General features: G+C 37.1%; 1 non-coding gene across 1 annotated transcript; it reads left to right on the forward strand.

Annotated features, from left to right (window-relative positions):
• The first annotated feature begins 10,824 nt into the window (after positions 1-10,824).
• On the forward strand, positions 10,825-10,931 carry LOC118758947 (U6 spliceosomal RNA). The gene has a single exon (XR_004995895.1). It is a non-coding gene; the product is annotated as a U6 spliceosomal RNA (small nuclear RNA).
• The last annotated feature ends 12,124 nt before the right edge of the window (positions 10,932-23,055 follow it).

The following is a 23,055-nucleotide window of genomic DNA, read 5'->3' on the forward strand; positions in this document are numbered from 1 at the left end:
ATTGATATCAAGTCAATTTGAAGCTTTGTGTCTACTAGTTAAATATTTCTAGTAGCTTTAGCAGTTTCTTTTTTAAGACTTGTTTTAATTGGAAAGTCACATATATAAACAGGAGGAGAAACAGACGAGAATCTTCCATCCGATGATTCACTCCGCAAGAGGCTGCAATGGCCAGAGAGCTGCATCAGTCTGAAGCCAGGAGCCCAGAGCCTCTTTTAGGTCTCCCACACGGGTGCAAGGTCAAAAGACTTTGGGCTGTCCTCAGTTGTCCTCCCAGGCCATAAGCAGGGAACTGGATGGGAAGCAGGACCACTGGAACACGAACCAGCACCCATAAGGGATCCTGGAACATGCAAGGTAGGACTTTAGGTGCTGGGCTACCATGCCAGGTCCTAGATGTTTTGTATTTAACAACACACTGCTACTTGTTTACTACTCTCTGGTTCATTTTTGTATTTCAAACTGTCAAGACCCAATCAAATGCTGAGAGAATAACATCATGTTCTTATCCCTTTTTACTGTGCACCTGCAAAGAATCTGAGATTATCCTCTTTATGGTAGCTTTACCACATTGTTGTACTTGGTGTGATGCAAAATTCCTTCTTTCACACATCTCTGCTAACAGAACGTCTATTTTGTGTACCTGTGAGATTATTTTTGGATCTAAAAACATGCCTTCAGATTTGTTCCTAGTAAGGCTCGTTTTGGTTTTATTTGGTCTATTATATTAACCTATAAAGATTATCTTGATTCTGTCACCTTGCATATTCATCATTCTCGTTTGGGGAATCCATAAAACTATGACAAAACAAGGCTCAGAAAGACCACTTAGTAGTCCTACAGCAGGGGAAGGCATGTAGAACACTTGCAAACGCTTGATGCGTCAGATGTCTACATCTCATGTAGGAGTGCTTGGTTCAAGTGCCCCCTACGCTGCTTCCAGTCCAGCTCTCTCCCAATGCACACCATGGGAGAGACCAGTTATGGTGTTGGCACGTTGGTCCTGGCCACCCGTGTAGGTGATCAGACCTGAGTTTTTGATTCCTGACTTTACTATGACACAGCTTTGGCTGCAAGATCTCTTTGTTTCTCCACTTCTCAAAAAAAGTAAAAGTAAATTTTTCAAAAAGTCTGAAAGTTCCACAGCAGGAGATCTTGGAGCTTCTTGTCATTACCTTAGTGGAGACTCCTTCAATCAGTTACAGATCATCTAATGACACTGTCTCAAAGGTAATTGTCAGTTTTTATTTCTTTGTCCTATACAGGAGGTTACCTAGAAGGGCCTTATCCAGAGGAAACAGGGTTATAGAAAACGTGGAGAATCAGAAAGGAAGTTTATGATTGCATGGGAATTTCACCTAATATCTCTTCAGATGGAATGTTTAAGTCATTTCAATGATCCTGTATTTCAAACACATATTCACTATTTATTCAACTCCCTTTAATAAATTTGTTCTAAAGAATAAATCTCAATGAAATGTTTTTTGTTCATTAAAGAAGCAGACAACAAAATGTGAAGCCTAAATAATCAAACATAGAAAACAAGAACCGACTATGGCTGAAGGTATAGACAGAGCACAGATTTTCCTAAAGGCACTGTGGTATGCTTTCCAAACCCATGCCAAAGTTCTGTGCATTAACAGGTAACCAAAACAGGATTTCCAGATACAAGTAAAATTGAGAATCAAACATATCACTATTTCCACAGCTAACAATTTGATTTGTTCAAAAAATTGGAAGAAAATAAATCTAGCTGGTAGTGAGTGGAAAGTTGGGCAGGTGGAAAAGTTAACAGTTCCTTCAGATGGATCTATCCTGGCAGTCAAGTTCATGCATTCCAGCTGGCTTTGAAGATTTCCCAAGTTCCTCGGAATCTGGGGCTCCAATTGAGCAAACCAGTTCATCCATTATTCATTATTATTTCACACTAAATTTCTAAATTAGTACCTGACCTGGAAAAAAAAAACTAGCTCCTTAAAATTTAGGGAGTTATACAGCAGTCTGATGGAAGGAGCACAATGTGACAGATCAAAGGAAGGGCACCAATTGAGATTTTGAAACTCAGTTTGATGTATTTTTTAACTCACACATAAAAAATTGAGTCCCCAAACAATCCTAAATACTCCCGCCTCCATCTGTCAAAATAATAATTCTCAAGAGAAAAAAAGTGTATTAGAAATGCCTGCCACATTTCCTAATACTGAGTTTGACATTCTTTTCACTGCTTACTATGAACAAGAGCTGAGTTCCTATATTTTCAATTTAAGGAGAAAGAGACTTTGTTGAGAAAAATGAAAAATGAGACTAGACCAAGCTAATCCCTTAGTGCAAATATTCCATTTCTTTCTTTTGGTCCTAGGAAGTAGGTTTTAAAGAAATCTAATAGTTACATAACCAACAGCATTAGGTGGCTTTCAGCTGGATTTGTTTCTATGACAGGGTCATGATCAGCTACAGAACATGTGCTAAAGAACAGCACAAGCAATGAATGAAATGCAAATCTTCGAAGTGTTTGCTGTTGCAAGTCAAAGACAATATATTTACAAAGAGAGCTTGGTTAGAGTTTTGGAGGAGAAAGGGCTCCTGAACCTGTAGATTCTAAGATTATTGTTGTCAGATTAAATAATAGGACCAGACAAGATTGTGCTAATTACCATGAGGGAGAACTGAGAAGAACTCTTAACTTGAATAGATTTCTACATGAATTTTTCAATTTACTGTCGGAGTTTCCATTGTCTTCCCTAAAGCTTGCTCATTTAGGAACCAGGTTTGGATGTTGTGTACAACGAATATAAATGATCTCAAACGGGGGGACCTCTCCAGCAGATGCAGGTAGTCTTATTACCAATGCTAATAGCAATCTACTTGTCAAGCACTCAGCTGCTAGTGTCTCAGGCTTTGACATCTCTGCATTTCTGCACATTGTGTACAGATGTACTGTGGGTCTTGACTCACAGGGAGAATAACAACATCAGATCTCAGCAGAAAACAAAGTTATGTCCACGTTTATATGATGGTGTGTGTTCTGGAGATCAGTTAGATGTTCACTCCACTCCACCCACCACAGCAGTGATGACATGGAAGAATGAATGAATGAATAAATCAATCAACATCTAAGGGGTCTAAATAATAAATCTAGTAAAAATGAGGAAAATAAACCCTACTCAATGAAGACTCTTCAACAGGAGCCTGTTACAGTCTTTAAAATGAGTGGGGGTCTTAAACACTTTAGATTACAAACAAGTGTATTGACTAAGAAGTTGATGAAAAACCAATGACCTTGATTCTAGGACAAAGAAAAAGAGAAATTTTGAAAGAAAAATCCTCTTCTAACATCTAACATCCCTTCTAGTGCAAGAAGACACTATTGATCACAACTCAGTGCCAGCAAAGACGTCTGAGATCAGAGAGGAGATGTGTCCTCTGGTTGTTGGTCTGGGTTTTGTCTTAGAATAAATCAGATTTCAAAGCATGGCTCTGATGCTGATTATTCCAGCCCCTTGAAAAAGTTGCAGCTATCTCATGTTCATAAATAGTGATGACAGATACAGGCATTTGACCCAGCAGTCAAGATGCCAGTTTAGGGGGTCAACACTGAGGCAAACTGCAGCAGCTTTAGACACCATTTGTAATGCTGGCATTTTACATAAGAACACTGGTTCAACTCTTGGTTGCCCATCTCTGGTGTAGTTTGCTGCTAAAGTGCCTTAGAAAATAGTGGAAGAGGCCCAAGCACTTACGCCCCTGCCCAACACGATGAAGACTTGGGTGGAGTCCCAGTCAAGGTCTTGCTGCATTTGTATAGTAAACAAGCAGATAGTAGATTTCCTTCTCTCTCTCTCTCTTTAAAAGCAGCTAATTAATTTGTTTGTTTGTTTGTTTTTTAATAAAAAGACACTGGCTGATGTGTTGGCCTCCTGGATTCACTGGATGCACTGACAATCCACTTTCCTCTTAAATTAGAGTCTAGTCAAGTAGCGACAGCTCAAGCACATACTGAGTTAGCAACTCCAGGTTTCAAACCTGGGCCCTGACCCTGCTGTCGTGACCACTTGGGAAGTGAATCGGCAGGTGGGAGTCCTCTCTGTTCTGAACCTGTTAAATAATTTAATTCAATTCAAAATAAGATACTCGTGACAAAATTCAACTCCTAATTTGTGGCTGAGATGAAAGAACATTTAGAAAAAATCAGTTGTCTATCTATCTAATACAAAAACACACAATGAAATACTATTTTACATTTTGGGGAAAAAAGGAAGTTCTTCCATTTGCAACAATAATGAATAATCTGAGCACATGCTATTTAATGAAACAAGCCAGGAACAGAAAGACAATGATCTAACTTACACATAAAATCTAAAAATGTTGAATTCAGAAATCAGAGACAAGAATGGTGGTTCCCAAGGAGGGAAAGACAAGATGATTGCAAAGCACACATTTTAGTTAGAAGCAGGTTGAAAAGCTCTTTCAAATATCATGGCAACTGCTGTTAACAACAATGTATTAAAGACTTGAAAATTACTATGAGAATATAAATTTTTACCTTAACATGAAAATATACATATATGATATGGTTTGATTCAGCCAATCCATGTAATAGGTATGTATTTCAAAACATCATGCTATATACCACACATGTACACAATTTATATTTGGGGCTTAAAAATAAAAATGGAAGGTTTAGGGGCAGAATCTGACAGACATCAATTGAATTAAGTGATCCAAACCACCGAAAGGGGACCAGCATCATAGCATGGTAGGTTAAGCCTCTGTCTTTGCTGCTGGTGTTCCAAAGGGGTACTGATTCTTGTCCTGGCTGTTCCACATCCAATCAACACCATCCTTATGGCCTGAGAAAGCAATGACGGATAGCCCAAGCCCTCAGACCGCTGCAAATACATGGGAGACCCAAAAAAAACTCCTAGCTCCTGGCTCCTGACTTTGGACCAGCCCACCTCTGGCCCCTACGGGTTTTAGGGGAGTGAACCGGTAGATGGAAAATCTGTCTCTCCCTTTCTTTCTGTAATTACTCTTTTCAAATAAATAAATGGATCTTTTTTAAAAGTCCAGAATTAGAATAAAAATATTATTTGCCTCCTAGCATAATGTACTGATTATTTTTATTTAAATAAGTTAATTAGCAGATAAAACATGAATTTTAAAAGTCTTTCAATTTATGGAACACAAAGTATCAAAGTACAGTTATTGCTGAGTACTTACAAATAAAGCATGTTAGCCCTAAATTGTTACATGAATTGTTACCACTTGCTCACAGGAGAGAAGCCTGAGGCTGTTGTGCAAGTTGGCAACCAGGCCAGATGGAGGATGATCATTTTTGTTGGGAAAATGGACTTGTGAACCAGAAGAGAATGCAACCTGAGCTAATAGGCCACAGCCTCAGAGAGAGAGGAAGTGCAGATGGGGAACTCTGGAAGTCTGCAGAATGCTCTCATTAAGTATTCTCAACAATGCATACCAGTGCATTCGTGGAGCAAAATGAACAGATGCTGCAGAACAGTTTCCCAAAAGGTTAAATGAAAGCAATCTGCAAAATTTCTGCAGGGGTGACGCTAATCCATCCTCCCACTTCTCAGTCTAGAAAACTTTGATAGGAATGTAACAGCAGAGCTGTCTGAAGGATCTTGCCTCAATGTGGAGATAAAATTAGACCCAGATGGAAGGTTGTTTTGGTCCATGTAACAAATTTGAGAAGCAAAGGGTTAATTTGATCCAAAGTAACTTACCTATACCCCACAAGTTTTATTTCTATGAATATATAAATTGCAGAAAGTGAAATTCACAATATCTGGATTTCACAAGAAAATGGTACAAGAAGTAAATAAACATAAATATATAATCTGTCAAGAGAAGAAAATTTGGTCAACAGACAAAAATTGACATCCATACTAAAATTAACATACAGAAATGGTAAAGTTCTTCTCACCATTATATTCTATTCAAAAGACTAGAAGAATAAAGGACATGTTTTACAGAGGCTTAAAATATATTAAAAGACTAACATCTAACTTCCTTACATAAAAACTATAATAACAGCTGTAAAAATACCCTGGATGGGAACAAAATGGACACAACTGCAAACTATCATCCTTAGCAATATGCCAATCTCAAAAAGATAAATCTAATGTGTTCTCGGATACGTGGCAGCTAATACAGAACACACAAGGATGTAGGAATGAAATGGTCACTTGGGACAGGGTTTTCATTCTTAGCCCATGTTTATACTCCAGAGGGAAAGCAGTCTGTGATCTTTTTAAACCTTATGACACAGCAACAGAAATGGCTGAAAGTTAAACAGAGAAAAAAGAATCCCAAAGATAAAAGAATAGAATGTCAATAAGATATGGGAAAGATGCCAGTAGTCAAAGAGTAACTCTAATATCAAGCAAAATGGAGAGAGATAAAAATATTTGTAGACATAATTGCCAAAAATCTTACAGATGTGTAAATTAACCAATCCAACTAACCCAAGAAAAAGCAAAAAATAAAGAGAACCACAACAAGGTATATATTTAAAAATGTATTAAACCTAATGATAAAGAGAAAATAAAGAGAATATTTATGGTGCAATAAAGAGAATAATGATGCCAGATTCTTGATTTAAGAACAAAAGTGAAAAAAAAGCATAATAACACTTTTCTAGTTCTTCAAAAACACGGTTGGGATTGGCATTGGGTACAGTGCACTAGGTCACTGCATCTGATGTCAGAGTGTCTGAGATTGAGTTCCAACTCCACATCAGTTTCCTTCTTTTAAAAAAAAGTATATGTATATATACATACATATAAATATACATATTTTTAATGATGTTTACATAGTTGATTAGGGTAGAGAGGGTTGAGGATTAGGAAAAAGTGGGTAAACCCTTTGTTTCCAAATTTTCTTTTTCTTCTTCCTGCGTTTGGGGGAAGAGGAGAGATAGTGGGGAGAGGAAGGGGAGCCATACACAGCCTCCCAACCACCTCAGTACTTGTGGATGGGAAAGAGTCACCCAAGGTCCCCTATGTAGAGCATGCTGCAAGAGTTCTGCTCAAGCGGTTTTGATAGTTCTGAAATGCTGTCAGTCTCACTGATCCAAAGATGAGGAAATCCTCCCAAGGTCCATTGGCTGACATAGTCCATCTCTGTATTTGCTGTCAACACTTGGCTGGGCTATTTGGCCAATTTGTTCTGCCCGCCATCCTCTGCTACAGTAACATATGTCCTCTTCAGGCCCCAGTGGACTGCCAAACCCTCCATGTGCTTCTGGGTATGCTGCCCACTATTCCATCTAATCCCACTAAGGAGGTTCAGTTCTGACACATGCATTCCATGGTCATACCACATCTCTTGCAATTCTCCCCATGGTTAGAACTTAGCTTCCTTCTAATGCACCTGCCAGGCAGCAGATGACGGCTCAAGCAACTCAGTCCCTGCCACCCACATGAAAAACCTGGCTATAGTTCTTGGCTTCTAGCTTTGATCTATTCTAGTACTTGCTGATACCACATTTGGGAAGTGGAACAAGTGGATGAAAAAAGAACTCTCTCCCTTCCTTCACCCCCACACTAATGTGTGTGTGTGTCTGTGTGTGTGTGTGTTTCATGGTCTTTCGAATAAATAGATCTTTTTATAAGATGAAGCAAAATCTGACAGTGGGAAAAATAGAACAATTCTAGCTCTCAGGAATTCTACAAAATTTTTGACCATTACTCTTAAAATATGGTATCATAACAGCATTGAACCTCAGAAAGCATCATAGCTAAGATCTAAGCTGTACTTGGAATCTTGGAATCTTGGCACACATACACCCCCAAAGTGATATTAAGTAAAAATACGAAAAACCAAAACAAGTCTGGAACTGTATTTGTGGCGAGACCAGTATCCTATATGGACAGACTGGTTCAGGTTCCAGCTGCTACACTGCCGATGCAACTTCCTGAAAATACACCTGGGAAAGTAGCAAAAAGTGGCCCAAGTACCTAGACCCTGTCACCCCAAACTTGGATGGAGATCCAGGCTCCTGGTTTCAACCTGGCCCAGTCTCATTTGTTAAGTCATTTGGGCCATGAGCCAGGAAGTAGATCGATATCTTTCTTTCCCTTCTGCCGCTCTGCTGTGTGTGCCGGTGTGTGTGAGAGAGACTACCTTTCAATTAAATAAATCTTTCGAAAAAAGGTACTCCATTCCAAGGAAAATACTGTAGTTATAAACTGGATTGATGAAATAACACGCACTCAAAGTGTACCACAATTGCTTGTCTCCCTCCTTATCTGTCCTTCAAATAAATAAGTCTTTACCAAATGGAGATAAAAAAAATATCAGGTTAAAATGGGAAAAATTCAAGTGTAAATGTACTTTCTCTTATCACTAACTGTTGACTGACTCTTCCCTTTAAAATTCTTTGAAAGGTAATTAAATTTTCAAAAGTTAATTGAAGAAAAATAACAATATAACAACAGCAGGATTCTAACATTAGAAGTAAAATATATAATAAAAACAGTATGGAGACAAAGAATGAAGAAATTAAAATACATAACCACGGGTCACATGTTTTGTTTTTTTAAAATTGGATAATTCCAATTGATCTTTTTCAAAGTTCACCAAAACATTCTCCCATGCCTTAAATTTGCTCTTAAGCCCATTTGATGAATTTTTTTCAATACTGCATATTTAAGTTTTAGCATTTCCAGCTGACTAGTTTTTATTCTGAAATTCCTTATTGTTACATTCATTAAAACACCAGTTTCCTGTACATGATTGTTCTTTACCACATTGCTGTCTTACAAAGAAAACTTCTTGTGTACTAATTTCAACATCTGGCTTACCTCGTCATCTTTTTCTGCTGGCTGTTATTTCCCTTGATCATGGATGTCATGTTCTTCTCTCCATATATTTAATAATTTTTATTTAATATCAATTGTTGGAAATAATACAGCATAAAAACTACTTCCCTCGCTGGGAAATGGGTTGATTTTATTAGTGGAGGAAACTATCCTCGTTGGGCTTAAGTTCTTTGCCTTTCTTTCTAAAGTATTTCAGTCTTCCAACTCTTTTATTCTTTTTGGAGTTTTGGCATTGAGATTTCCCCCCCACACATGCACACATGCACACTATTCTACTTATATTATCTCCTCTGTATATACATTTCAAGGATCAGTCAAATGTAAACAATATTTAGTATGTAGGTGGGTATACCATCTATAATTATCTACTTTTCTAGGATTTTCATTTTCAATACTCTGGCAACCATAAAGGTCATTCTTTAACTCTTCAAATTATTGTAATTATATATTTCTTCTGGCACTTTAGTCATACCATGGCACTTGAAATTGGGAATTGCCTCTGAGTGAAAAGTCGTGTAATAAAAAAAAAAAAATGTAGTGTCTTTCTTGCAAGCCTGCTATAGCTTGTCACTATCTTTTGCCTTCAAATATAGCATGTATGTTCATTTGTTATTTGTCTTTTTTGTATTAGGATTTATTTTATTTATTCGAAAGTCAAAGTTACAGGCAAGTAGGTAATAGATACAGAGAGAGAAGCAGAAACAGAGAGAGAGAGATTCAATCTGCTGGTTGCTTTCTCAAATGGTCACAACAGCAGGGGCTAAACTAATCTAAAGTTGTGAGCCAGGAGCTTCTTCTGGGTCTCCCACATCAGTGCAGGAGTTCAAGACGTTAGGCCATCCTCCACTACTTTTCCAGGCTGTTAGCAGTGATCTGCATGGAAAGATTAAGATCCAGGACAAAAACTGATGCCCATATGGAATGTTGGCACTGGTTAGTGGAGGATTAGCCAGCTAGCTACACCATTGCGCCAGCCCCCAAATTTTTAATTTTGCTCACTGATCTCAACTATGTTTCACTATTGATTCAAAGATACTTTTATCAATTAGATGCTAGAACAATTATATTCAACTTAAAATAAGTCATAAAACCATATTAATAAGATAAAGTATTTGGGTGACAAGAAAAGTGATACTGTTTATATTTGATAGTTAGAGAATCTCTCTCTAAATAAGTGCTATCTAGATAAAAATCTGAGTAGTAATGATTAGAAACACTCAGTATAAACATAATCTAAAGATTAGGTTTTCATTCTTGAGCCACAGGTATATTTTGAAGCCAATAACTTTTTTCAAGGATTTATTTATTTATTTTTATTTGAAAGGCAGACTTTTACAGAGAGAAAATATACAAGAAATAGAGGTATTCCATCCACTGGTTCCCTCCTCAAATTGCCACAACATCTGGAGCTGAGTCAAGTTGTAGCCAGGAACAAGGAGTTTGTTCTAAGTCTCCCACATAGGTACATGAGCTCAAGATCTTGGGCCAACCTCCATTGCTTTCCCGAGGCCATAACTAAAGAATTCAATCAGAAGTGGAGCATGTTGGTCATGAACCAGCACACTTAGTGAATGCTGGTGCTGTAGGCCGAGGATTAGCTTTCTATGCTGTAGTTTTAGTCTTTTCAATAAGTTTTATTGAGAGGACAAAAGTTACACCATTCATTGCATAATATCTAGCAGCATTCATAACCTGAACCCTCTACAGGCTAGAAGCATCACAGCTGCAATGGTGATGTCGAAAGATGTCTTCAAACACTGTCAGTATTCCCACCCTTAGCTGGCAATCCCTGACCTAGATGAAGAATAGTTTAAATATATGTTATAATTACAGCAAAATATTGAGATAACAACTGGCTCAGTGATTTGAAAGAAGGAAAAGACCAATAGAACTGAATGATAGTGTGTGAGAAGAAATATGGCAAACAGAGGCTCACAAAGGCAAAGAAAAATCATAAAATTGATTTATAAAAAATGGAGAAGTGCTCACTTTGGCAGCACATATACTAAAAGTGGAATGATACAGAGAACATCAACACAACCCCTGCGCAAGAATGACATGCAAATTCCTGAAACATTCCATAATTTATAAGTGTCTGGGAGGCTGATTATGGCTTCTGCCCTTATCTCCTCCATTCCCCCAGATAGAGGAAGAAAAAAAAGAGAATGTGAAGAAAAAAAATGATCATCACTTCTAATATACTTTTAATACCCTATGTTATTCCGTAATGGGGCAGGAGAGCAGAGAAATCTTCCATCTCCCTAGAATGTGTGAGGAAGACGTGAAGTATGGCCTAGCAGGATCATAATTGGTAAGTCATGGACAACAGACTCGAATCAGCATTAGACAACAATAAAACTACAAAGGCATACAGGGGGAATCAAGAGCGATCCTGACAACCTCTTAACAGGAGGTCATTTGCACAGAGCAGGGGGGGACCCCAGAGTAGAGCAGGGGTACAGGAGGAGGCTTGTATCCCAACCCTGAAGACTCCCAGGTCCTCACCAAGGACTATCAGTACGGGCACCAAGGACTACATCCCAACTGCCAAAGAGACCATGGGGAATTGGAGTGCCTTCAGAGGCTGAGAACTCTGAGGTCACCCCCCCCCCCATTTGGATCTACCACATGGAATGGAAGAAATTCAAATCCTGCCTTGTAGGGTCCAAAGTCATTGGAACAACAGCCAGGAGCCCTGAGTGGTCTGCAGAAACAGAAGAACAGTAAACTTCCTTCGGGACTTGGGAGGGGAGCTTTCTCTGGTCCTTGCCTGGTTCCGACTTTGGGTCCCCACCCTCTCTTGTATTGACCATCAGGATCGCTCTGGAAACCCCTCAAAACAAACAAACAAACAAACAAAAATCTAGGATAGACAGACAGAGAACAACAAGGAAAGCTTAGAATCAGACAGGAAACGGTCAGCGTGGATTCACTTATACCTTACTAGGTGGGACACAAAGATTAGTTACTCCTCATTAGGGTACTGAAGATTTCTCTGCACACCACTCCTAAAACTGTCCTGCACCTAAATTGTTGACATATGTCTTGTTAGAGTTATAAGCCAGTCTAGACTACCTGAAAAACAGCCAGGTTCAGCAAAATTATGCTTCAACGCTATATAATACTAAATACTATAATGAAAATAGACACAAGACAGATGAATAATAATCTATAACCTTTTTAACATATATAGAAGCTGCTTGTATATAAACTAAAATTGAAATGTCAATGAAGAAGTCACAGGATGTATTTAAGAACTTGCATTTTTTTTTCTTTTAACATATTGGTTACTCAATACTATTTCAATTAATTCCATAATGTTATAAATTGTTGCTGATGTTATGTTGGGGCTTTTAATTGATTGGGGTGATACTCTGCTGGCTCTACCTTCAGACCAGAGATGGTCTCCCCAAGAAGCCGTTGAACTTACCAGGACAATAAGATGTTGGACTCTATGCTTGGTATATGCCTGCAATGAAAGAATCTCAACTGAACTTCAACTGAGGTAATGCAACAAGGTGGAGGATTCCACCATGGGGGGAGGGTTTGCGAAGGGTGGGGGGAATCCCAGTACCTATAAAACGCTGTAGCATAATGCAATGTAATTAATAAAAAAACATAGAAAAATGGAAAATACGTCATTTTCCACTAAACCCACTCTCTGACTATACATACATGTGTGCATTTGCATGTATGTATGTAGTCAATTAGAAAGCATTAAAAATGTCTGGTAGTGAAATAGCTGCAAACTATTTAGAAATCAAGAATGTGTAGAAATGTCGTCTGGAGGCAAACAGGTAAAAATCTAGGATACAGGGGTTTTCTTCATTCTCAGTAAATGGCTCCTTTCTTCCATTAATTCTCTTATTCTCCAAAGCCAGCAATACAAAGTTCATTTCCTTGAGTAACAACAAACTCACAGTGAAAATTAAGGCATATACAGACAAGCCCAATTAATCTCAATAATCTTTTACAGTAACTGTATGTGAAAATGTTTCTATTCAGAAATTTCAAGAAAGAAACACAAAGAAAATTTTTAAAAAATCCATATCTGCTAAATCTAAAACTAATCCCAAATTTCAATCACTGCTGGAAAACAAAGCTCAGTCTTCCTCTGCTTTGCCTTATGCTTATAGTTATCTTTGAGAATGGGATTTGTTTAAAACAGAAGTTCCACTTTTGTGAAAACATTGGCAGTCTGCAACACATTATTTTTAGTTTAGGCCATTCTATTATAATTTAGTTTCTTATTTTCATTCTGTGTTAAGGTTTTGAGTTCAAGTAGAACAGATACGATGCATTTCTCATCTTCTACATGTTAAAAAAAAAAAACTTCATTTAGAATGATGAAATGTTATCATAAAAATTCTGTAAATATGTCCCAGAATATGCAGTAATAAGATATTCTTTCAAATCCCTCTTTCATATGGAGTAAGGATGACATGAGTTTTTCCATGTCTGTGGTGGTATTAAGATGTCAGACAGCATGGAAAGCTATTTTGAATTTCTAGTATCCATTTTCTGTCTTGAATTCCTTTAATGCTGTGTATTTAGGCTGCACCTGAACATCTCCTAATCTTTTAAGCTTGTGACAGACTGCAAAGAAATGCCATACATTTATGTATAGACTAAGCATAGTGACTAAGTAAAAATAGAAAACTCACCAAAAAAAAAGTGATTTGCATTTAGTTGAAGTCATATACTTTGCACATAAAAGATATTGAAATATACTTGAATGAGTCAATGACTGTATGCATTGATAATGATCACTATCTAAGTGCTTTAAGACTATCTAATAGAACCTTGTTAAATTAAGGAAGAAAAAAACCTCAGGCAAAAATATGCGATCACGAGAAAATAATTTTTAGTTTCATTAATAAAAACTCAAAGACTAGATCACATAGTCACTTTTATTTGCTTTTTCTACTGCTAATTATGTATAACATATAAGCTACTTCAAAAAGTTCACGAAACTGTATAATATGAAAAAAAGCTACCTGGATTTCAATATTTCTGCACTGCAATAAGTTTATCTTTAAATTCAATTTTTCCATAAGCTCTTTGAAGTGCCTCATAGATCAGCCACCCACTCACTATATCCCTTCATACAGCAACTTATTAAACTTCTATTTTTTAAATCACTGGACATTTGCTTAACACTAAACAGTGTCTTAGATACTATGAAAAAAAGAAAGGAGTGAGACACAGTTTTTTTTTCTTTGGGAACTTGGCAACTCATAAAGACAAATACATGTGAAAACAAACTAAGAGTTAAATCATGCTATGACACAGGTAGGAATAATTTTATGAATAGGCAGGATATATTGGTTCAACCTGGACTGGAACAGAAACTGGTCTTTAGAAGCTAAGCAGGACTGTGCAGGACTCCCAGCTCCCTACCGCAGACATGCTTGGCCGTTGCAATGTTGTCCTACATGTCCAGGAAATATGGCCTTCTCCCCTCCTAAGAAGGAACTTGTTAAGTTTCTCTACTTCCAATCACATCACTTGAAACTACTACTTTTAGCAAACTGTGTAACTCAACTCAAAGATTTGAAGACTGCTGTTTTAACTTTGAGCTCTAGTTTCTTGGTTTCTGGATTGCACATTCTGCAACAATGACTAGGAATCATGCATGTCCAGTGTTATTGCTGCTGCATAAAAACACAGATCCCACAGATCTGTGCAGTGACATGTTCCAGTTTTCAAGACCATGATGCAAGTGATTGCCATCAGTGTGGATATGACGTTCTATATACGTAAGAACTTTATGTTGCATGAATAACAGGAAAATTAGGAAATTCATGCTTAATTTGTAGAAAGTATCTTCTTCTGCATAAAGTAACACACACTTTTGGTAATTACTGATTTGAACATAGGCCCTGATAGCAGACATTAAGTGTTTTTCAAAGTGTCAAGCTGCCTCTTTTCCTTAAAACTAGTAACAACCTAATAGCTAACGCAGTACTGTCTTGTCAGCTATTTTGAAGTTACAAACACAAAATCTAATGTATTATTTTATTTGTATTGTTGGCCTTAAGTCAGACTCACAAGCTTTTCAGGATAGCTTGAATTTTAAATATTGCTCCTTATTAATCCCTTAAAACATCAAAATGCCCCTTGAGTCCCAAGATTTTGGCAATAACAATGAAATGACACAAGTTACAGGCTGGAAGAAGTATAATGCTCACAAAAACTTGTATGGGAAATGTTACCTGCTCTTCCAGTCATGCTGTCTGTGACTGCTTACTCAGTGTTAAGGCCTGAGCAACTGTTGCCTTTGCCTGAGCAAGGTACAGCTGAGTCATTGATTCAAGGTGATACGGATTGCAAATATGTGCAAGTATAATTGAACACTGTTATACTGACTACAATGCAAGTGTTCTTTGAAGTGTGTTCAAAAGAAATTATGTTTCATTTTCATGTCAAAATGAATGTAAAAGTCAGGAAAACGTGTGCTTTCAAGTCAACTGGGTAAAAGGAATATTCCATTTAAAAAATAACCAGTAATCACAAGTGATATTGTGCACAATATTGAAGTGAGATAAACATTGCTTCATTGGGGATTTGATATGTCTTTATGTACTCAAAGAAAAACTGATTCATTTTAGATTCTATTAGCTTATCAATATAAATGGGAGACATTTCCCCTTTTTTAGATTCAGAAGATTTTAATGCTTTCAAAGAAATGCTTTTTAAAATAAACATATTCTTAAATCTTATCTTTAATAAAAGTTTACAAGCAGAATGAGGCAAGGATAAAAGCCACAATCCAGAGATGAGTAAAAGGATATTAAGATGTTGGCATAAGAACACTCATATTACAAACATAAAGGTACCCTGTGGATTCATAACCCTTTTGTTAGGTCCAGATGCCACAGTAGAAAGATGATTTTCCCTAATGAATTACGTTCAGATATAAGATAGGTTGCATATTGTGACACGGTGTTAAGATACTGCTTGTGTTATTCCATGCCATACTGAAGTACAGAAAATTAAGCCAGGTTCCTGAGGGGTTACAAAAATAGGCCTCTTCTCTTGTTTTCAAGATACATGTCTAGGGGCTATCAGGGTTGTTCAACAGACTAATCCTTCATCTGAAATGCTAGTGTCCGATATGGGTGTCAGTTCTAGTCCCAGCTGCTCCTCTTCCTATCAAATTCTTTGTTTATGTTAGTAGGAAAGCAGCAGAGGATGGCTCAAGTCCTTGGGAACCTACACTCATATGGGAGACCCAGTAGAAGCTGCTGGCTTCTGATCAGATCAGTTCCGGCCATTGTGACCACTTGGGGAATGAATCAGTGGATGAAATTTCTCTCTCTTTCTCCATCTCTCTGTTAATCTGCATTTCAAATAAAAATAAATAAATCTTAGATTTAAAAAGATAAAGGTACATGTGTGGCAGTCCAAGTTTCACTCAGGTGATTGAGTCATAAAGCAATAAATGGATTTAAACATCTAGGAGATCAATTTCCTTTACATCATAACAAACGGTTCTCCCCAAGTGTTTTGTCTATCAGCAGAGTAGGCATAATATTTCAAGATGGGCCTATCTGAGAAGAACTAGAAAAGCCATTTACCTCAAACATATTATTTTTTTAAAAAATTCTGCAATTTGATGGATAATTTATTTTCCAAACTACCAATTCTTTTTTATGCAAATATCTCTGGGAACGTTCATGTATTACTCTAATATGAATTCTAACATCTGAGAGTAAATCTTTGGGTTTTTCAAACCTCTCATATTTTGTTACTGTAAAGTCTGTGAGAAATCACCAATAACAAATTCCAGAGAAGCTGAAAATGTTCATGGAATGTAGGGACACCTGGGCCTGAATGAAACATTAAGAAGCCCACTTAGGTGTTAGAGAAAGAGAGATCATTTTTGCCAGATCACACTGGGACTGTTCTAAGTGTATGACTATGCTACTGCTGTGATTTTTAATGATCTCTTTGCTATACTTGACAAATATCAACTCTCCCAATTACTTTAACTGAACCTAATTGGACTCTGCTGAGATGTAGATCACAATTCCTTGTGCAGGTATCAGGCTATGCATGCAGGATATTGTAATGCTGTCTAAAGACAGAAATGCTCGGTAAGCATCCTTAGTCCCACTGGAGGGATATGAGAATTCCACACCAAGTTAATATAAGGAATACATGTTTTTATGTAAATAGCTATCACGTATGAGACACTTTGTGTAACACCTCATGGGAATGCCTGTCATAAGCATCATATATAATCTCCACCCTAAAAAACACCTCAGCTGACCTAAAATCATTCATGCAGGTCGACATTGGACAAAAATGGGATTTTAAAGTAGGGCAGTTAAAGCCTAATTTAGAGGTCATACTCCCTGTTACTGTCACCCCCGAAAGGCAAAAGAAGAAAGTCAATTAGGAACCTCTTTCTTCCTCAGCCTTTGTGTGGATCAGTCACACTGTTATGGCCATGTGGATTAAGTGAATTCAACTGATCTTTGAGCTCAAACACTCCTTGGTTCTCTTTACCTTGGAGTGTGTGATAGGTGATAATGGCATGTACATTATCTCACAGGGATCTTTTTTTCTAAACTTCATAAGAGGCATATTTGACAAATGTGAAAAACGGACCATTTGCTGTCTTTCCAGTGTGGAGCTGAATGTCCATGACCTGTGAGTTTGATTTTTCTGCAGAGTCCCTTGGCTGTGAACCATGGGGCATACCATTGCCATATATGGGCAGTTCATTAGGCTGCTTGAGTTAAGGAGTATTACCAATGACTGTAATGTGGTGGTTTGATCCTCATGACTGCTTTGAAGCTCAAGAACAGGCACAGGCATACATTTGTGTCTTAATTTGGAAATAGAAGCATGCTTTTCTGATGACAAGACATGTTATGCGTATCCAAGTTTACACAATGCATACTGTTGATACTTGATATGATATTAAGTTAAACCATGGCTTGTCCATTTGTCTAAATTTTGTCACTTGAGCTCCAAACACTTGTCATGAATAGATTTGGAATCTAGTGGAAAAGTAATTACTACTTGGATTTTTTATTTTCTAGTCACAAAGGTGTGTTTTTCTTATCTTGTTAAGGGTTTTTACATTATTTTGTTTATATATCATCTTTAGTTGTCAGATTAAAATGAATTTTAATTTGAGGTTGCTTTGTTTTGTAATTCAAGTTGTTATAGACAAATGGCACTAGATTTCTAGTCCTACGGAATATTAATGCTCAAAGAAAATTTAGGGATAATTTGACTTCACTATTCTATCATTATTACAAACAAGTTTAGTTTTTAGCATAAGAATTACATTCAGATTCTCACTTTACCATTTGTTAGTTGTGCAACCATGTTATTTCACCTCTTTCTTTGCCTAAGTATCCTCAGCTATAAAATTGAATTAATTAACTTTACTTTTGTAGAGATGTGTGATCTGTGTAAAAGAATAGCATAATATGCTTAATCATGCTTAGGTCCAGGGCCAGGTACAGAGTATTAGATCAAAATTGTGTTTTATTCTTCTGACTCTATAATAACATGATGTGTTATAATTTTCATTCAATTTCAGGTATATTTTATGAGGCATCTACATAAGATTATATAATCTGCCACGGTTTATTACCAGTAAATCTTTATTTTCAGGTTAGAGCAGCAGTGAGATCTGAGAATCTGGATGAAAAAGAAAAGTATAAAGGGAGAATAAAAAAAGATGACTTTTTACTAGAAATTCCCAGAGACTATCTATGGAGGTAGTGAAACGATAGAAGAATGAGTTCCTAAAAGAATTCCTAGAATTGAAATGGGAAGAATTTTATGTAAAAGCTTGAGTATAATCTAAATAATACTATGAAGGCTACCAACCTAAAGTAGACTCTATGATGAAGAAAAATAAAACCCTTTAATATGAACTACACACATCTAGTCAACATTTTTCACATCCTAAAATCCACGGAAGAAACAGAGGCTGAAAGCCTGAAAGCCTGAAATGGACTAAAAACAGGTTCATCAAAAGATCTTTTGGAATTAAGTGAAGGATTCATGAAGCAAATTCTTTCAACCCTGTGCATTTTTCCCTTTAATGAAGGCATAGAAGCTCTTTTATTTAGAAATATGGCCTAAAAATTTTAAAAACTTCAATGTTTCTGCTTAAGGCAATTGTAATCAATTTATACATGCTGGTGTTTAGGAAAGTCCTTCTCCTTCTGTCTCTCCCTCTCTATGCCACTGTCTTCCAAGTAAAATACATCTAAAAACTTAGATATACTGTCCCTGATCTCTTGAACCTTACAATCAAGCAGAAATGACAAATATAAGTATGATCAGATAGTGAACAATGAACAAAATAAACAAAAAGCGAAACCAGTTAGAAAGTCCAACAAAATTGTTCAGTTGGGGAGGGGACTCTGAGAACATGATATTTAAGTCATAATTCTAAATTCTGGTATAGAATCACTCCGGGGCTTTAAAAACTCTGCATCTCTGCATGTGACTGGCCATGCACCAGACAAAGGAACTGATTATAAGTGAGATCCAGATAATAGTGGTTATTGAAATTTATTTTTATTACCAGGCTTGAAAGCCGATGATTATATCCAGTTTTTGGAAGCAGGAAGAAGTTGAGGAAACCTAAAATGGAAACTTTTCTTTTTTTTTAAGATTTATTTTTATTGCAAAGTCGGAAATACAAAGAGGAGGAGAGACAGAGAGGAAGATCTTCCCTCTGGTGATTCACTCCCCAAGCGACCACAATAGCCGGTGCTGTGCCATTCCAAAGTCAGGAGCCAAAAATTCCCTCCAGGTCTCCCATGTGGGTGCAGGGACCCAAGGCTTTGGGCCTTCCTGGACTGCCTTCCCAGGCCACAGGCAGGGAGCTGGATGGGAAGTAGGACTGCAACGATTAAAACCGGTGCCATTATGCAATTGCGGTGCATTCAAGGTGAGGACTTTAGCAGCTAGGCCACCATGCCAGGCCCTTTTTTCTTTCCTTCCTTTTATTATTATTACTATCCTTTTATGATACAGCTCCATAGGCTCTGGGATTTCCTCCCTTCTGCTCAAACCCCTCCCCTCTTCACTGAGTTCCCCTATATTATTACTATAGCATAGTGCTTCATTAACATTCATATGTCCATCATTGCAGGCATGGACAATGGCAAAGAGTCCAGCATCCTATTATTAAGACATAGTTAACAGCTTCCCTGGGAGTCCATCTTTGATCTGGAAGTAGGGATGCATACTGCATTGTATCCTCATATCTGGATACGATAGTTTCCATTATACAGTCACTATATATCCCCTTAAATGAAAAGCCATTAAAAAAATCAACAACCAGAAGAAAAACAGAAAGTTACAACACTATGAAGTTAAATAACATGCTACTGTATATGATAGTTTCCATTACACAGTTACTATACATCCCCTTAGATAAAAAAAAAAACCACAATACAAAATCAACAATAGTAAGAAAAATAGGAATTTACAATGCCATGAAGTTAAATAACATGCTACTAGATATGAGAGTTTCAATTATACAGTTAGTGTATATCCCCTTAAATGAAAAGCCACAAACCAAAATCATTTTCTACAAAAAGATTCTTGATTTTCTTTTTCATTTCTTCAGCGATACATTAGTCATTCAGTAGCAAGCTAGTTAACTTCATGGAGTTTTCAATTTCTTTTTTTCTTCCTGTTGTTAAAGGGGAAATTTTTGAAAGCAAAAAAATGCCAACTTTACCAGAACAGCAGAAAAGAATCTGTCATACTTAGGAATTAAAAACAGGCAGTGGGAGACAGATTAAGCCAGGACACTGGATCTGAGTCACCAGGTAAACGATTCAAAGCACCAGGTAAACGATTCTGATCATCCATTTTGAAATATTACTATGGGGGAAGGCATTTAGCAGAGCAATTCCACCACCATTTTGGACAACCATATCCCATGTCGAAATGTGATACTCAAGCCTACAGCTTCCCGCTAGGGAAGAACATAGGAGGCTGTGGTAATGGCTCAACGGGACCCATGTGGGAGATTTAGCTTGAGTTCCTAGCTACCCGCCTAGCACAGTCCAACCTAATCAACAAACGAGCTTGCCGGCATGCTCCCCCTCTCCCTTTCTTCCTCCCTGTCTACTTCTCGTCCTCTCAAATACATAAAATCTTAAAAGCAGACAAGTAGACTGTTATTCCTTCTGTAAAGAAATTTCTAGAAGGATTGAGGAAACAACTGATTTTTAAAGGCCTCAGAGAGGAGTCAGAAAAAAAAATTATTTGAGCTATTTCAGAAGTAAAGCTGAGACAGACGGAATTAAAGACAGGAAGGTGAGGAAGACATATGAAATAAGACCCTCACATTCATGGTTTGAGCATCTCAGCAAAAGGTTTACATTTACTGAGATGCTTAACACCTGAGGAGATAACGAAGGCTTTATACACCTATAAACATGAGGACCCATGAAGCACCCAAGCCGAGGTGTGCTGGAGACAGTTCCATAACGGGGACCTAGGGAAAGTCCAGAGATACTCATTGCTTAACTTATTTAGTGTGAAAAGAGTTCATGTATCTTACAAACACATTTGTTGGGGTAGGTGAATGGACTGACTTCTAAGATTAGTTGACTGTAGATCCATGGACTTACTTTTGGAGTTTCTATTCTATTCTTTTACTCTACATGTCTATTTGTATGCCATTGCCAGGCTCTTTTGATTGCAACTGCCTTGTAATACGTCTTGAAATCTGGTGTTATAATGCTTTCAGTTTCATTTCTGTTGTTTAGGATTGCTTTATCTATTTGGGATTGCTTGCATGTCCAAAGGAAAGTTAGCAATTTTGTTTTTCTAGATTTGAGAGGAACGGCACTGGTTTTATGATAAGGATCTCATTGAATATGTGAATTGCTTTGGCTAGTAAGGGCATTTGATATTAATTATTCCAATTAATGAATTTGAAAGGTTTTTCCATTCTTTTATGTCTTCTTTTATTTCTTTCTTAAATGCTTATAATTTTAACTTTGGGATTTTTCACATCCTTAGCTAAATTTATTCCAATTCTTGAAACTGTACCTGTGAAAAATGTAATATATTCTCTCTTTATACATAAAACATTTATATTCCAAATTATTTGAATTTTTATAACTATCCTAAATGGCACAGATTTTAAAAGTTTTGGTATACAAAGATAATTGATTTTTGTATTTGAATTTTATGTGCTACATTTTTTGCCAAATTCTTGAGTTCTAACATCTTAGAAGGAATCCTTTTGTTTCCCTGCATCATATCACCAGCAAACAGGGATAATTGGAATTCCTCCTTCACAATTTATGTCTATTCTATTCTATTCTATTCTATTCTATTCTATTCTATTCTATTCTATTCTATTCTATTGAAAGGCAGTAATACAGACAGCACAGAAAAGACACAGAAAAGACACAGAAAAAGATATTCCATGTATTGGTTTACTTCCCAAATTAGCTCAATGACTAGGGCTTCAACAGATTGAACCTAGGAATCAAGAGTTTTCCTGGATCTCCCATATGGGAGACCTAGGCCTCAGCATTAAAGCCATCTTACATTGCCTCCCTAGCTTTGGGACCCTGCACCCATGTGGGAGACCCGAAAGAGGCTCTGGGCTCCTGGCTTCGGATTGACTCAGCTCCAGCCAATGTGGCCACTTGGGGAGTGAAATCAGCTGACGGAAGATCTTCCTCTCTGTCTCTTCTCCTCTCCTTATATCTGACTCTCCAATAAAAACAAATCTTAAAAAAAAATCCAGAACTGTATAGAATAACAACGGCAAAATTAGAAATTCATAGATTATTACAGATCTTGGTGGGAAAGCTTCCAACATTCAATGTTTCCTCATTCAGTGTGATGCTAGCTCTGGGCTTTGTCATACATTACCTTGATAATGTTATGGAATATTCATACTGTATCAAATTTGCTTAAAGTCTTTATCATGAAAGTATGTTGTAGTTTATCAAATACTTTCTCTGCACTGAGATAATGAGGTTTTTTATTCTTCAATTTGTAATGTGATAATAAATTCATTTTATTTTTGTTGATGTTTATATAGTTGAGAGGAATACATGACCATGTGGACTACCAATCAGGTTGAGGAGGGTTGAGTAATGATGGAAAGTGCAGACAACTGCCTCCATCTCCTTTTTTTTTTTTTTTTTTTTTTTTTTTTTCTGGTATCTGGAGAAAGTGGAGAGAGAAGGGG

Source organism: Ochotona princeps, chromosome 3, assembly GCF_030435755.1.
Source record: "Ochotona princeps isolate mOchPri1 chromosome 3, mOchPri1.hap1, whole genome shotgun sequence".
NCBI lineage: Eukaryota > Metazoa > Chordata > Mammalia > Lagomorpha > Ochotonidae > Ochotona > Ochotona princeps.